At 41.7% G+C, this 13,731-nt stretch overlaps 1 non-coding gene across 1 annotated transcript; it reads right to left on the reverse strand.

The window, feature by feature from the left end:
• Positions 1 to 10,084: 10,084 nt before the first annotated feature.
• On the reverse strand, positions 10,085 to 10,157 carry Trnaa-cgc (transfer RNA alanine (anticodon CGC)). Its single transcript has one exon. It is a non-coding gene; the product is annotated as a tRNA-Ala (tRNA).
• Between the last annotated feature and the right edge of the window lie 3,574 nt (positions 10,158 to 13,731).

Here is a 13,731-nt window from a genome sequence, read left to right on the forward strand (position 1 = left end):
AAACAGGAAGAAGTTGTGTGTAACTATGAAAAAATAAGCAAAATATACAAACTGAGTAGTCCATGTGGAACATAAATAACATCAAAGACAAGGTGAGCTTAGGAGCGCCGTGGCCCTGCGGTTAGCGTGAGCAACTACTAAACGAAAGGTCCTTGGTTCAACTCTTCCCTCAAGTGGAAATTTTAATTTTTTGTTTTCAGTTTATGTCACAAACTCTTATGTTTTCATCACTTTTTTGGGAGTGATTATCACATCCACAAGAAAACCTAAATCGGGAAAGGTAGAAGAATATTTTTACCCATTCGCCAAGTGTACAAGTTAGGTGGGTCGACAACATATTCCTGTCATGTGACGCACATGCCGTCACCAGTTCCGTATAGAATATATCAGACGTGTTTTCCTGTGGAGGAATCGGTTGACCTATGACTTTGCGATCAGACGTTTCGGCGTTTCGGGTTCCCATTGAAGAGGGACGTCCTTTCTTCGACTAATCGCACCGTTTTGTGGTGCGGTCGCAAAACACAGACACTAAACTTATTACAGTGAACAGAGACGTCAATGAACGAACGGACAGATCATAACTTTACGAAAATAAAGAAAGTAAAATTATCACTCGAGGAAAGACTTGAACCAAGGATCTTTCGTTCCGCAGCTGCTCACGCTAACCACGAGACCACGCCGCACCTGTGCTTACATCATCCTTGATGTTGCCTATCTCTCGCATGGACTACTCAGTTTGTATATTTTTGCTTATTTTTTCATAGTTCTACACAACTTCTTCCTGTTTTCTCGATTGATCTGTGTTCAGTTTCTCAAGGCTTATCCACTGTGCCAACTTATAACTAAATCTGAGTGGGGTGCGATGGGGAGGTTCCCTTGTTAGTAATGATTGACCCAATGTAGTAAATTTAACAAATTATTATCTATATAAGTATCTATCTAAGTACTTCATTTCTGTAACTATGACTTAATGTTCTCATAAGCAACTGATCATTGGGTCTTTCACTTTATTTTCCGCAGTCACTGTAAATTTTAAGTAGTAGTCAATGCTTTTCAAAGTTGCTCTTTAATCGATATTACTTCAGTAATAGGTGAATTACTGCCTATCGCTTTTGAAGATAGCAAGAGAATTAGTCTGCCAATTCCATTCCAGTTATTCCAGTGGGCACTGTCGATATCTTCTGCAATTCATAGGGGACAATAGTCCAATCATGAATGTAATCTTTACTCTCATCACCTTGCTCCTCATTGTAATCATCCTGTTTTTCTTCATCTTCTTCTCCTTCAAAATCTTCGCCTAGTACCTTCATAAAAATTTGTTTTCTTTTGCTTTAACATCTTAATGTTCCTCTTCTGCTTCCTTCACGTCCTCCTCCTCCTCCTGCTCCTCACTCGTGTCATAACATATGCTGCATTACTCCTTCCTTGGTCTTTTCCCACTAATACTGCCTTGATGCAATCACTACCTGTGAGAATCTTCCTGTAGTATCCGGGTGCCTCTCCAAAAACAATTCCATCTACTTCTTTCCTGGTTTTCTGCCTTTGGACAGTAGTATCCAGCTTCTGTTCTGTAACTGGTTTCTGGGCACGTTCTATTACCCTACTTCTGTAAACCCTCAAACCACTCCTGATTTTCCAATTTTTCTGTACAAAATCGCAAACCTTTTCATAGGTGTTCAGTGTGCCCCCCTTGAGATGCACGCCTATGTCAATGCGGTACTCAAATTGCTCCCACACTGTCCCACACTGCAGCGAGCATGTCTTGAGTTACAGATTCCATAGCTACTGTTATGCGATCTCTCAACTCTCATTGTTGTTGTTAACGGGGGCACATAAAAAGATTCTTTTATAAATTGCCACAAGAAATAATCACACCCAGTCAGGTCTTGCGATCTTGAAGGCCAGTAATGTAAGGCTGAATCATTTGGCCCAGCACGATCGATCCATCGATCAGTAGTCATTCGATTTAAAAATTCTTGCACTTCCAAATGCCAAAAAATGGTTCACATAGCTCTATGCACTATGGGACTTAACATCTGAGGTCATCAGTCCCCTAGACTTAGAACTACTGAAATCTAACTAACGTAAAGACATGAGACACATCCATTTCCCTAGTCCCCTAGAGAGGTTTCGAACCTGCGACCGTCGCAGCAGCATGGTACCGGACTCAAGCGCCTAGAACCGCTCCGTCACAGCGGCCGGCTCCAAATAGTGTGGCGGTGCCCCCTCCTGTTGGCAAATGAAGTCGTTCGAATGAGTCTCCGACTGTGGGGAAAGAAAGTGCTCAAGCATATCGAGATACGTGCTTCCTGAAACAGTGTTCTTGGCGAAGAAAAATGGACCATACACCTTTTCCCGTGAAAGTGTACAGATCGCACTAAAGTTTGGAGAGTCCCTCTCATGTTGTATAACTTCCTGTGGTGGTTCCGTATACTATAGTCTCACATTATGACGGTTCACCTTACTATTTAAATGTAATGTTGCCTCGTCACTAAACATTAAGTCTGGAAGAAAATAGTCATCCTCCATCTTGCCAAGAACGAAATTACAGAGGTCCACATGGTGTTGTTTGTCACCTTCCCGAAGTGCTTGTAAGTAGCTGAATTTTGTATGATTTCATGCGTAAACCTAGACGTAACACATGCTAGACGGACATCGGGGGCATGCTGAGCTGTCGAGCTCCACGGCGAACGGATTTCTGTGGACTCCTTGTGAAACTATGGCGGATGCGTTCAACTTGTGTGTCAGACACTCGTGGACGGCTCGGCGATTTGATTTTACACAAAGAACCTGAAACTTCCTGGCAGATTAAAACTGTGTGCCCGACCGAGACTCGAACTCGGGACCTGTGCCTTTCGCGGGAAAGTGCTCTACCAACTGAGCTACCGAAGCACGACTCACGCCCGGTACTCACAGCTTTACTTCTACCAGTATCTCGTCTCCTACCTTCCAAACTTTACAGAAGCTCTCCTGCGAACCTGCAGAACTAGCACTCCTGAAAGAAAGGATATAGCGGAGACATGGCTTAGCCACAGCCTGGGGGATGTTTCCAGAATGAGATTTTCACTCTGCAGCGGAGTTTGCGCTGATATGAAACTTCCTGGCAGATTAAAACTGTGTGCCCGACCGAGTCTCGGTCGGGCACACAGTTTTAATCTGCCAGGAAGTTTCATATCAGCGCACACTCCGCAGCAGAGTGAAAATCTCATTCAGGACAAAGAACCTGTTTACCGGAGTTGTTCATGCCATCGTCTAATGCTCTGTGCTGTAGGAGTATTCACACCGTACCTAGTACGAAAGTCACGCTGGACAGTTACTACCGACCCGCACTGCGCAAGACATAGAACACAAGACGCTTTCTGTTATTCCGACACTATTTTTACTAGAAATGAAGTGGGCGCACACTGCTGATACCTGGCGGGAACCAAGTGAAACTCGAGAGTTCGCTCTTTCCAACAGTATGTTGTTCACACACATATCTCAAATAGCATATTAGTTATGATTTTTTTGTAGTTGGATGATCTTTTTTTATACACCCTCTAGTTATAGACTGTATTAATGGAATGCAGTAATAAAATCAAAAACTGAATTAACCACTGATTTTATTTGACATTTAATATGCATTATGTGGGAGACGTGAATATCGCATTCAGTGCTATAAACACTAGAGGAAGTTGATGACAATTTTTCTAAGTGTGGTGATAGTGTGAATTTTTTTGTGTGGTATATTTTGAAGCGAGGTTCCATGCAAAAGCTCACAAAAATATGTACAAAATTGCTGACGCAAGGATGGATATGTGTAACCATGTGGGTAAGACTTGAGAATAGTACCACAGGAGACTTGCAACGAAAAAAGATTCGATGGGAGAATAGTGACTTTTGACGTATAAGCAACCCTGAAATATATGCAACGCAATAGGTGCATCTTTGCAGAATCCCGTGGAAAGAGCTGAACGTACACACGTGCAATAACCGTGTCTGGAGGGTTAATAGGGAAACATTCTTTAGACTCTCCAACATCTGCTTGATTAGCCCAGCTTCACATTCCTCATCAAGTGTACAGGAGAGACGCATCTCCCCCATAGCTGGATATTTTCGGTAACTTTTATCCATCAGAATTGTTCTGGTAATTTTGTTCAGTTTCCTAGCACTAGCTATGAGCATCTCATTTTTTGCAGTTTCCAAAGCGTGAAACATGTTTCTTCACACTTGAGAACATTTTTTTTTCTCCATGACGAATTACAGTTGAAAACCTGAAACAAATTTCATGCTAAGCAGATGAGACAGCGACAGCTGAGAGTTCCAAAGTAATATGCATTCACAACTCAAATAGTGTTGCCAAATCCTGATAATGGATATTACCTACTGGAACGTAAACAGATAGTATTCTAATTCCAGAAGCTACTGGTTCTATGTACTGTGGATGTCAGTTAACTCTTTACGTTTGTGCCGCGCGGGATTAGCCGAGCGGTCTAGTTGAGACTAGTTGAGACTAGTTCCAACAGTCAACAACGATTAGTCGGCAAGATGAGACTTACCAACAGTTTTCTATCACCAAAAGCTGAGAGTGTGTATCTGGAGAGCGTATCAGGTACTGGAAGGAGTCACTTACTGGGGCATGTCAGTTACTGGGTGATGTCAGATACTAACGGGGTGACAGATACTGATGTCGGACATTGGGGGTTTTCAGTTGCAGGGTGTGTATTGTATCCCCAGAAGTTGTCATCCTCCAGTAATACTGCGTGCTTTAAGTTGCAAGTTAGATTGGCAGTACTACTTACATGTATTTGCAACGACTTTTGTATTTTGACGAATTTAATGCATGGTATAACAATCGAACTATGATGATCAACTAATAATTTATTTCAGTAGTGCTAATAAGTGTGCTGCTTGTGTTTTAATAAGTAACAGGATCAATTAAGATGTGGTTACATTTAAGTTGAGGGTCCACAGTACTTCAAGATTGTAAAAAAGAAGTGGAGGATAATATTGTGTGACACTCAACAAAAACATTACACTTTCTTTGTTGGACACGTTTTTCCAAGCGTTTTAGTCGGGGAAGGACATGATGGCTCTTAAACAGCATCACATAATAGTTTACGTTAAAAATAACTAATTTGAAGATTGCACCATGCATGATTCATAGATCTGAGCATGAACATTTACAAGTGATGCTGGTATTTGGTGAGAACAAGCAACATAGGCGTAAACCCGCGCTTGATTTTATTTCGTATTTTGAACTTCTGCGGAATAACACTTGATATAAAACGCATTTTTGGCAACATTCAGTTTCTAATTTGTAAATTACACTGCATAAGCAGACGTTTGTTTTCAAGTATTTATGTAGCGTATGTTTTGTTTTTGTTTTCATATGCTATCAAAATTGTGTGCACTTGAAAGTTAATACCCTAGCACAGATTAATTTTAGTGTTTCATTAACTTTGAAAGTAAGTAGTTGATATCATGACCACTAGCGTTTCTTACCTACACGAATGTGTATTACTACTGTACGGTAAAGTTGGGCATTATCAGCAGAAGATTGCAAACGATTTGTACCGCAGGATAAAATTAATACATTAGCACAGAGTCGCTATCATGTGTTGTTAATTTGAAAGCATAGAAACCCTTCCTACCCCCATGAACCATGGACCTTGCCGTTGGTGGGGAGGCTTGCGTGCCTCAGCGATACAGATGGCCGTACCGTAGGTGCAACGACAACGGAGGGGTATCTGTTGGGAGGCCAGACAAACGTGTGGTTCCTGAAGAGGGGCAGCAGCCTTTTTAGTAGTTGCAGGGGCAACAGTCTGGATGATTGGCTGATCTGGCCTTGCAACACTAACCAAAACGGCCTTGCTGTGCTGGTACTGCGAACGGCTGAAAGCAAGGGGAAACTACAGCCGTAATTTTTCCCAAGGGCATGCAGCTTTACTGTATCGTTAAATTATGATGGCGTCCTCTTGGGTAAAATATTCCGGAGGTAAAATAGTCCCCCATTCGGATCTCCGGGCGGCGACTAGTCAAGAGGACGTCGTTATCAGGAAAAAGAAAACTGGCGTTATACTGATCGGAGCGTGGAATGTCAGATCCCTTAATCGGGCAGGTAGGTTAGAAAATTTAAAAAGGGAAATGGATAGGTTGAAGTTAGATATAGTGGGAATTAGTGAAGTTCGATGGCCGGAGGAACAAGACTTTTGGTCAGGTGAATACAGGGTTATAAATACAAAACCAAATAGGGGTAATGCTGGAGTAGGTTTAATAATGAATAAAAAAATAGGAGTGCGGGTTAGCTACTACAAACAGCATAGTGAACGCATTATTGTGGCCAAGATAGACACGAAGCCCATGCCTACTACAGTAGTACAAGTTTATATGCCAACTATCTCTGCAGATGATGAAGAAATTGATGAAATGTATGATGAGATAAAAGAAATTATTCAGGTGGTGAAGGGAGACGAAGATTTAATAGTCATGGGTGACTGGAATTCAAGAGTAGGAAAAGGGAGAGAAGGAAACATAGTGGGTGAATATGGATTGGGGGAGAGAAATGAAAGAGGAAGCCGTCTGGTAGAATTTTGCACAGAGCATAACTTAATCATAGCTAACACTTGGTCCAAGAATCATAAAAGAAGGTTGTGTACATGAAAGAATCCTGGTGATACTAGAAGGTATCAGATAGATTGTATAATGGTAAGACGGAGATTTAGGAACCAGGTTTTAAATTTTAAGACATTTACAGGGGCAGATGTGGACTCTGACCACAATCTATTGGTTATGAACTGTAGATTAAAACTGAAGAAACTACAAAAAGATGGGAATTTAAGGAGATGGGACCTGGATGAACTGAAAGAACCAGAGGTTGTACAGAGTTCCAGGGAGAGCATAAGGGAACAATTGACAGGAATGGGGCAAAGAAATACAGTAGAAGAAGAATGGGTAGCTCTGAGGGATGAAATAGTGAAGGCAGCAGAGGATCAAGTAGGTAAAGAGACGAGGGCTAGTAGAAATCCTTGGGTAACAGAAGAAATATTGAATTTAATTGATGAAAGGACAAAATACAAAAACACAGTAAATGAAGCAGGCAAAAGGGAATACAAACGTGTCAAAAATGAGATCGACAGGAAGTGCAAAATGACTAAGCAGGGATGGCTAGAGGACAAATGGAAGGATGTAGAGGCTTATCTCACTAGGGGTAAGATAGATACTGCCTACAGGAAAATTAAAGAGACCTTTGGAGTTAAGAGAACCACTTATATGAACGTCAAGAGCTCAGATGGAAACCCAGTTCTAAGCAAAGAAAGGTAAGCAGAAAGGTGGAAGGAGTATATAGAGGGTCCATACAAAAGGCGACGTACTTCAGGACAATATTATGGAAATGGAAGAGGGTATAGATGAAGATGAAATGGGAGATACGATACTGCGTGAAGAGTTTGACAGAGCACTGAAAGACCTGAGTCGAAACAAGGCCCCGGGAGTAGACAACATTCCATTGGAACTACTGACGGCCTTGGAAGAACCAGTCCTGACAAAACTCTACCATCTGGTGAGCAAGATGTATGAGACAGGCGAAATACCCTCAGACTTCAAGAAGAATAAAATACTTCCAATCCCAAAGAAAGCAGGTGTTGACAGATGTGAAATTTACCAAACTATCAGTTTAATAAGTCACAGCTGCAAAATACTAACGCGAATTCTTTACAGACGAATGGAAAAACTGGTAGAAGCGGACCTCGGGGAAGATCAGTTTGGATTCCGTAGAAATGTTGGAACACGTGAGGCAATACTAACCTTACGACTTATCTTAGAAGAAAGATTAAGAAAAGGCAAACCTACGTTTCTAGCATTTGTAGACTTAGAGAAAGCTTTTGACAACGTTAACTGGAATACTCTCTTTCAAATTCTGAAGGTGGCAGGGGTAAAATACAGGGAGCGAAAGGCTATTTACAATTTGTACAGAAACCAGATGGCAGTTATAAGAGTCGAGGGGCATGAAAGGGAAGCAGTGGTTGGGAAAGGAGTGAGAGAGGGTTGTAGCCTCTCCCCGATGTTATTCAATCTGTATATTGAGCAAGCAGTAAAGGAAACAAAAGAAAAATTCGGAGTAGGTATTAAAATCCATGGAGAAGAAATAAAAACGTTGAGGTTCGCCGATGACATTGTAATTCTGTCAGAGACTGCGAAGGACTTGGAAGAGCAGTTGAACGGAATGGACAATGTCTTGAAAGGAGGATATAAGATGAACATCAACAAAAGCAAAACGAGGATAATGGAATGTAGTCGAATTAAGTCGGGTGATGCTAAGGGAATTAGATTAGGAAATGAGACACTTAATGTAATAAAGGAGTTTTGCTATTTGGGGAGCAAAATAACTGATGATGGTCGAAGTAGAGAGGATATAAAATGTAGTCTGGCAATGGCAAGGAAAGCGTTTCTGAAGAAGAGTAATTTGTTAACATCTAGTATTGATTTAAGTGTCAGGAAGTCGTTTCTGAAAGTATTTGTATGGAGTGTAGCCATGTATGGAAGTGAAACATGGACGATAAATAGTTTGGACAAGAAGAGAATAGAAGCCTTCGAAATGTGGTGCTACAGAAGAATGCTGAAGATTAGATGGGTAGATCACATAACTAATGAGGAGGTATGGAACAGAACGGGAGAAGAGGAGTTTGTGGCACAACTTGACAAGAAGAAGGGATCGGTTGGTAGGACATGTTCTGAGGCATCAAGGGATCACAAATTTAGCATTGGAGGGCAGCATGGAGGGTACAAATCGTAGAGGGAGACCAAGAGATGAATACACTAAGCAGATTCAGAAGGATGTAGGTTGCAGTACGTGCTGGGAGATGAAGAAGCTTGCACAGGATAGAGTAGCTTGGAGAGCTGCATCAAACCAGTCTCGGGACTGAAGACAACAAAAACAACGACAGAAACCCTTGTTTCTAAACTACAAGAGTGTGTATCAGCAACGTTCTGTATGCTGTTTCATCGAAGTGTAATGTAATTTTTACCGCATGACAGCAGAAAATGACGAACGTTTTGAACTGCAAGTTTAACTTAATACAGTCACTATGCTCTATGTTTCAGTGACCGCTATTTGACGTGAGAGTAACGCTGTTTACTTTTGGTAATTTTCATTGGTAAGTTCACTTGCAGCTGTCAGTTGGATCAGAAGCTGTACCCGAGTGTGTTCAGCAATGCTGCATGTGTAACTTATTATGCCAAGACGAGAATGAAATCCTTTGGATGTCACCAATACAAAACCTCTCGGAATAAGCCAAATGCTGCCAGCGAGTTCGATCTTCTCGATGCCTACCTACCTGTCGTGTGACACTTGAGAAGCATAGTAAAACAGAAATAAAACTTCCCTTGTGAGCAAGTGCTGTTTAACGAGATTTTCTGGATAAATATTTTTGTATACTTTCCAGTGCCCTGTAAAGTTCTTTGAAATATTGAAATTTACTCCCTTTACGTAGTTTTATATTCTAACATGCTGCAAACAAAAATTTAGAGCGTTCAGATACTTTTGATCATCCCATAAACTAATTTGCAATTCTGCCAGCTAGTCCTTTTACATAATGTTTTGAATAAATGCTTTGTGCGTGTGTATGTGTTTTTTATTTTCCTTGAGAGGTAAATATCTTTGACTTACACTCCTATTAATGCGATACATGCCGCCTGCCGAAGGATCTTGCGTAGTTTCACAGCTACATTCTGACGGCTGCCTCAGTTTAATGCTACGCTGTGGTTGGCTGAATAAGAGTGTGGGGGCCGGCAGAAGGGGAGGGAGAGAGGAGTCGGTATGTGATGATGCTGATGATGTAATAATTCAAATGGTGTGACTTCGTCACAAGTGCAAACAGCGTGGGTAAGAATGCCTAAAATAAACAAAGTGTGCTGTACAATTGGTGGTGGTGGTGGTGGTGGTGGTTAGTGTTTAACGTCCCGTCGACAACGAGGTCATTAGAGACGGAGCGCAAGCTCAGGTTAGGGAAGGATTGGAAAGGAAATCGGCCGTGCCCTTTCAAAGGAACCATCCCGGCATTTGCCTGAAACGATTTAGGGAAATCACGGAAAACCTAAATCAGGATGGCTGGAGACGGGATTGAACCGTCGTCCTCCCGAATGCGAGTCCAGTGCGCTAACCACTGCGCCACCTCGCTCGGTGTGTACAATTGGTGTATGTTCTACTGAAAGGAAATACACAATGCAAAATAACATCTGTATTCAAAGGAATCTAACGGAACAGAGGACTCGAACGCAAAGCATGACTCATTCAGCCGGCCGCTGTTGCAGGGCAGTTCTAGGCGCTTTAGTCCTGAACCGCGCGACCGCTACGGTCGCCGGTTCGAATCCTGCCTTGGGCATGGATGTGACTGATATCCTTAGGTTAGTTAGGTTTAAGTAGTTCTAAGTTCTAGGGGACTGATGACCTCAGATGTTAAGTCCCATAGTACTCAGAGCCATTTGAACCATTTGACTCATTCAACATGTACAAGGAAGTAAGGCAAGCTACAAGGATCTACAACAGCACAGTAAGTGGGCTTATCATAAACAAAGACGATCAGATCTTCTTAGCACTGAAGAGAAAGTGAGTGAGTTGAAAGCATACATTTAACATCACTTCAGAGAGAACAGAAGTGTCGATCATGGTGTCTGTGAGTTACGGTATGGATATCACAAGAGCAGAAGCAGGGCAAGTCACAACCACATCAAAATTGAAAACTTCAGCTTTTGACGAATCGCGTAGTCAAGTGCTAAAGCTGCCCAGAGGCAGAGGATCTCTTTCGTTGCTGGTTGGTTTGTTCAACAATGTGTACCGAAGCGTTATCATGCCAGATGACTGCCTCAAATCAATGTGTATCCCACATCCCAAAATTCCCGATGCAGAGTGCTGCAGTGACTACAGAATCGTGAATTTAGTAAGTCATTCCGAGTTATAGAAAAAATTATGTATTTGAAGAATTTACCGTAAGTGGAGAGCCTGAATTTGGATCTGGCACTGTTTTCGGGACACGGAAGGCGTTACTCAGTCTTCAGATATTGATTCAACGACGTCGTGATGTTTATGTCGATTTTTACGCTTGTATAATCGATTATGAAAAATGTTTTTGACTCTGTTAAGCATGTCAAATTTATATCGTGGGTGAACTGGAGCTGGATGGTTGTACATCTAATTGATTGGAAATCTGTACTTGAAACAAGTAGCTGTTTGTGCGTGTCGATGATCAGCTGTCAGCAGAAGTTTCGATTATTAAACGATTTTGCCTAGGCTACGCACTTTCCCCATTGCTTTTCAACACCTAGTCTGAAAATTTTTTGAGATGCTCTTATGGAAAGCATCGAGGTGTGGTGGTTAATGGAGTTATAATCAGTAACACTATATACGCTGATGACAGTTCTTACTTCGCAGCCAGGCTGGAAGATTTGTGATAACCAGTAAATACTGTCCCTGAAGGGAACTGCGCCGTGGGGTTACGTTTAAACCTTTAGAAGACGCAATGTCTGATTGTCAGCATTATCTTGAGAAAATCAGGACATTCTCGTACTGTGTAACGTTAAGATCGAAAAAGGTTCATCATAATAATATTTCTGGGTGTAAAAACAACTAAAACGGGGACTTCTCTCAAGAAACTCGCAGCAGTATTGAGCAGGCCTGAAGTTCTTTCCTGAAAGTGAAGGAAGTTTTGACTTCCAGTGACATTAACATTACACTTTGCTCTGAACTATCTCTATGCTACATGGTCAACATCAGCTCAGTGGAGTCGAGTCATGGGAGGCGTTTGAAATGTGGGCACATCAAAGAATGTTAAGGGTAGTGGCCAGTGCGGTGCTTCGATACGATATCGAAAGCGCCAAGAAATCTTCTTGCCAGTGTAACTACCTGCTTAGCGCCCAGCCGGGTGGCATGTACGCTGTTATCACGCTGACTTAGCGGCGAAGCGCGCCAGCCTGCTTTCAGTCGTTTACCACCCACAACTGGAGTAGGCACGTCCAGGGACAAGTAGCAACGACCCTATCACACTTCCCTGTGGTACTCAAGATATTATCTTTACATCTGTCGATTTTGTTCCGTTAAGAGCGACGTGTTGAGTTCTATCGCAAAGAAGTCTTGATTCCAATCTCAAGTCTGCTCCAACACTCGGTAAGCTCGCTTTTTTTTTCATTAACCAGCAATGCGGGACGGTGTCAAATGTGTTAGTGAAATCAAGGAACACGGCATTTACCTGAGCGCAGTTGTCCACTGCGCTGTGGATCTCATAGAGGAATAGAGCTTTGTTCCAAAATTCTACTGCAGATCGACATTAGTGATATGGGTCTGTAATTCAGCGTCTGCATACCCCTTCTTCTTTAAATGCCTCTTCGCCCAAGAAAAATGGCGATCAGTTCGATGATCTGCTGTTTGCCCACGGCTTTTCGGAACAATGACTCTGTGCTAAATATAATTCACTGGCTTTGGTTCTTTAGCCAGGGCGATTTATAGCGAGATGCAGCACGTCTGCTTTCAATCTTTGCTTGAAGTATTAATTGCAGCAGATGATATTTGTTTTGTTGTGGAACTTTATGTAGCGAAAATAGTCGAGTTTCCTTATCTTGTCGGCATTGAGAATTTCTATATCTTTGTTTACACGTCGCATTACTACCATATCGGAAATACTCTATCAAGCAATGAGCTAGGATTGGTAACGTGCAAAACAGCGTAACACGGCACTCAGAAAAGGCTTTGTTTAATAAGGTGTATTTCTTCTTTTAAAAATGTAAAATTTAACAGTCCCAAATGAACACAAGAAAACGAGCAAAAAGGGATTTAAATTTTTAAAATTCATTTGGGATTTCCAAGCCTGACCCTACGTAGAGTTTCTATCCAAACAATTTCAGTAAAGCTTAATACGAAATTCAGGCATTTATAGAATAGCCAGAAAAATCTTTTAGTTATCACATGTTAAAAAAATTCATCAATAATAACTAAACATTTAGCCTCCCGCTGTGGCCTAGCGGTTGTAGGCGCTTCAGTCCGGAACCGCGCTGCTGCTACGGTCGCAGATTCGAATCCTGCCTCGGGCCTGGATGTGTGTGATGTCCTTAGGTTAGTTATGTTTAAGTAATTCTAAGTATAGGGGACTGATGACCTCAGATGTTAAGTCCCACAGTGCTTAGAGCCATTTGAACCATTTTAATGCGTTCTGTCAATAGGATATGTCAAACTGATTTCATACTTCTTGATTTCTAGTAACTTTTAGACACCAATCCTCACACAAGTCTTCTAATCAAATTGCATGCCTATGGAGTATTGCCTCAGTTGTGTGACTGGATTCGTGATTTACTGCCAGAAAAGTCACAGTTTGACGTAACTGGCGCAAAGTCATCGAGAGAAATAGAAGTAATATCTGGCGTTGTCCAAGGAAGTGTTACAGGCAATCTGCTGTTGCTGATCTGCACAAACGACATAGGAAACCATCTGAGAAGCCCCCTTTGATTGTTTGCTGATAAGCCTGTCATTCACTGTCTTGTGAAGTCATCAGATTATCAGAACCAATTGCAAAATGATTTAGACAATATGTCTGTATGGTGCAAAAAATTGCAGTAGACTCTAAATGCTCAATACTGCGAAGTTAATAACATGGGTACTAAAAGAAATCTGCTAAATTTCTCGTAGACGATAAATCACACAAACTTAAAGGTAGTAGATTCATCTGAATACTTAGGGATTAAAATTACGAATAACTTCAGTTGGCA

This window comes from Schistocerca nitens, chromosome 4, assembly GCF_023898315.1.
Source record: "Schistocerca nitens isolate TAMUIC-IGC-003100 chromosome 4, iqSchNite1.1, whole genome shotgun sequence".
Classification (NCBI taxonomy): Eukaryota; Metazoa; Arthropoda; class Insecta; order Orthoptera; family Acrididae; genus Schistocerca; species Schistocerca nitens.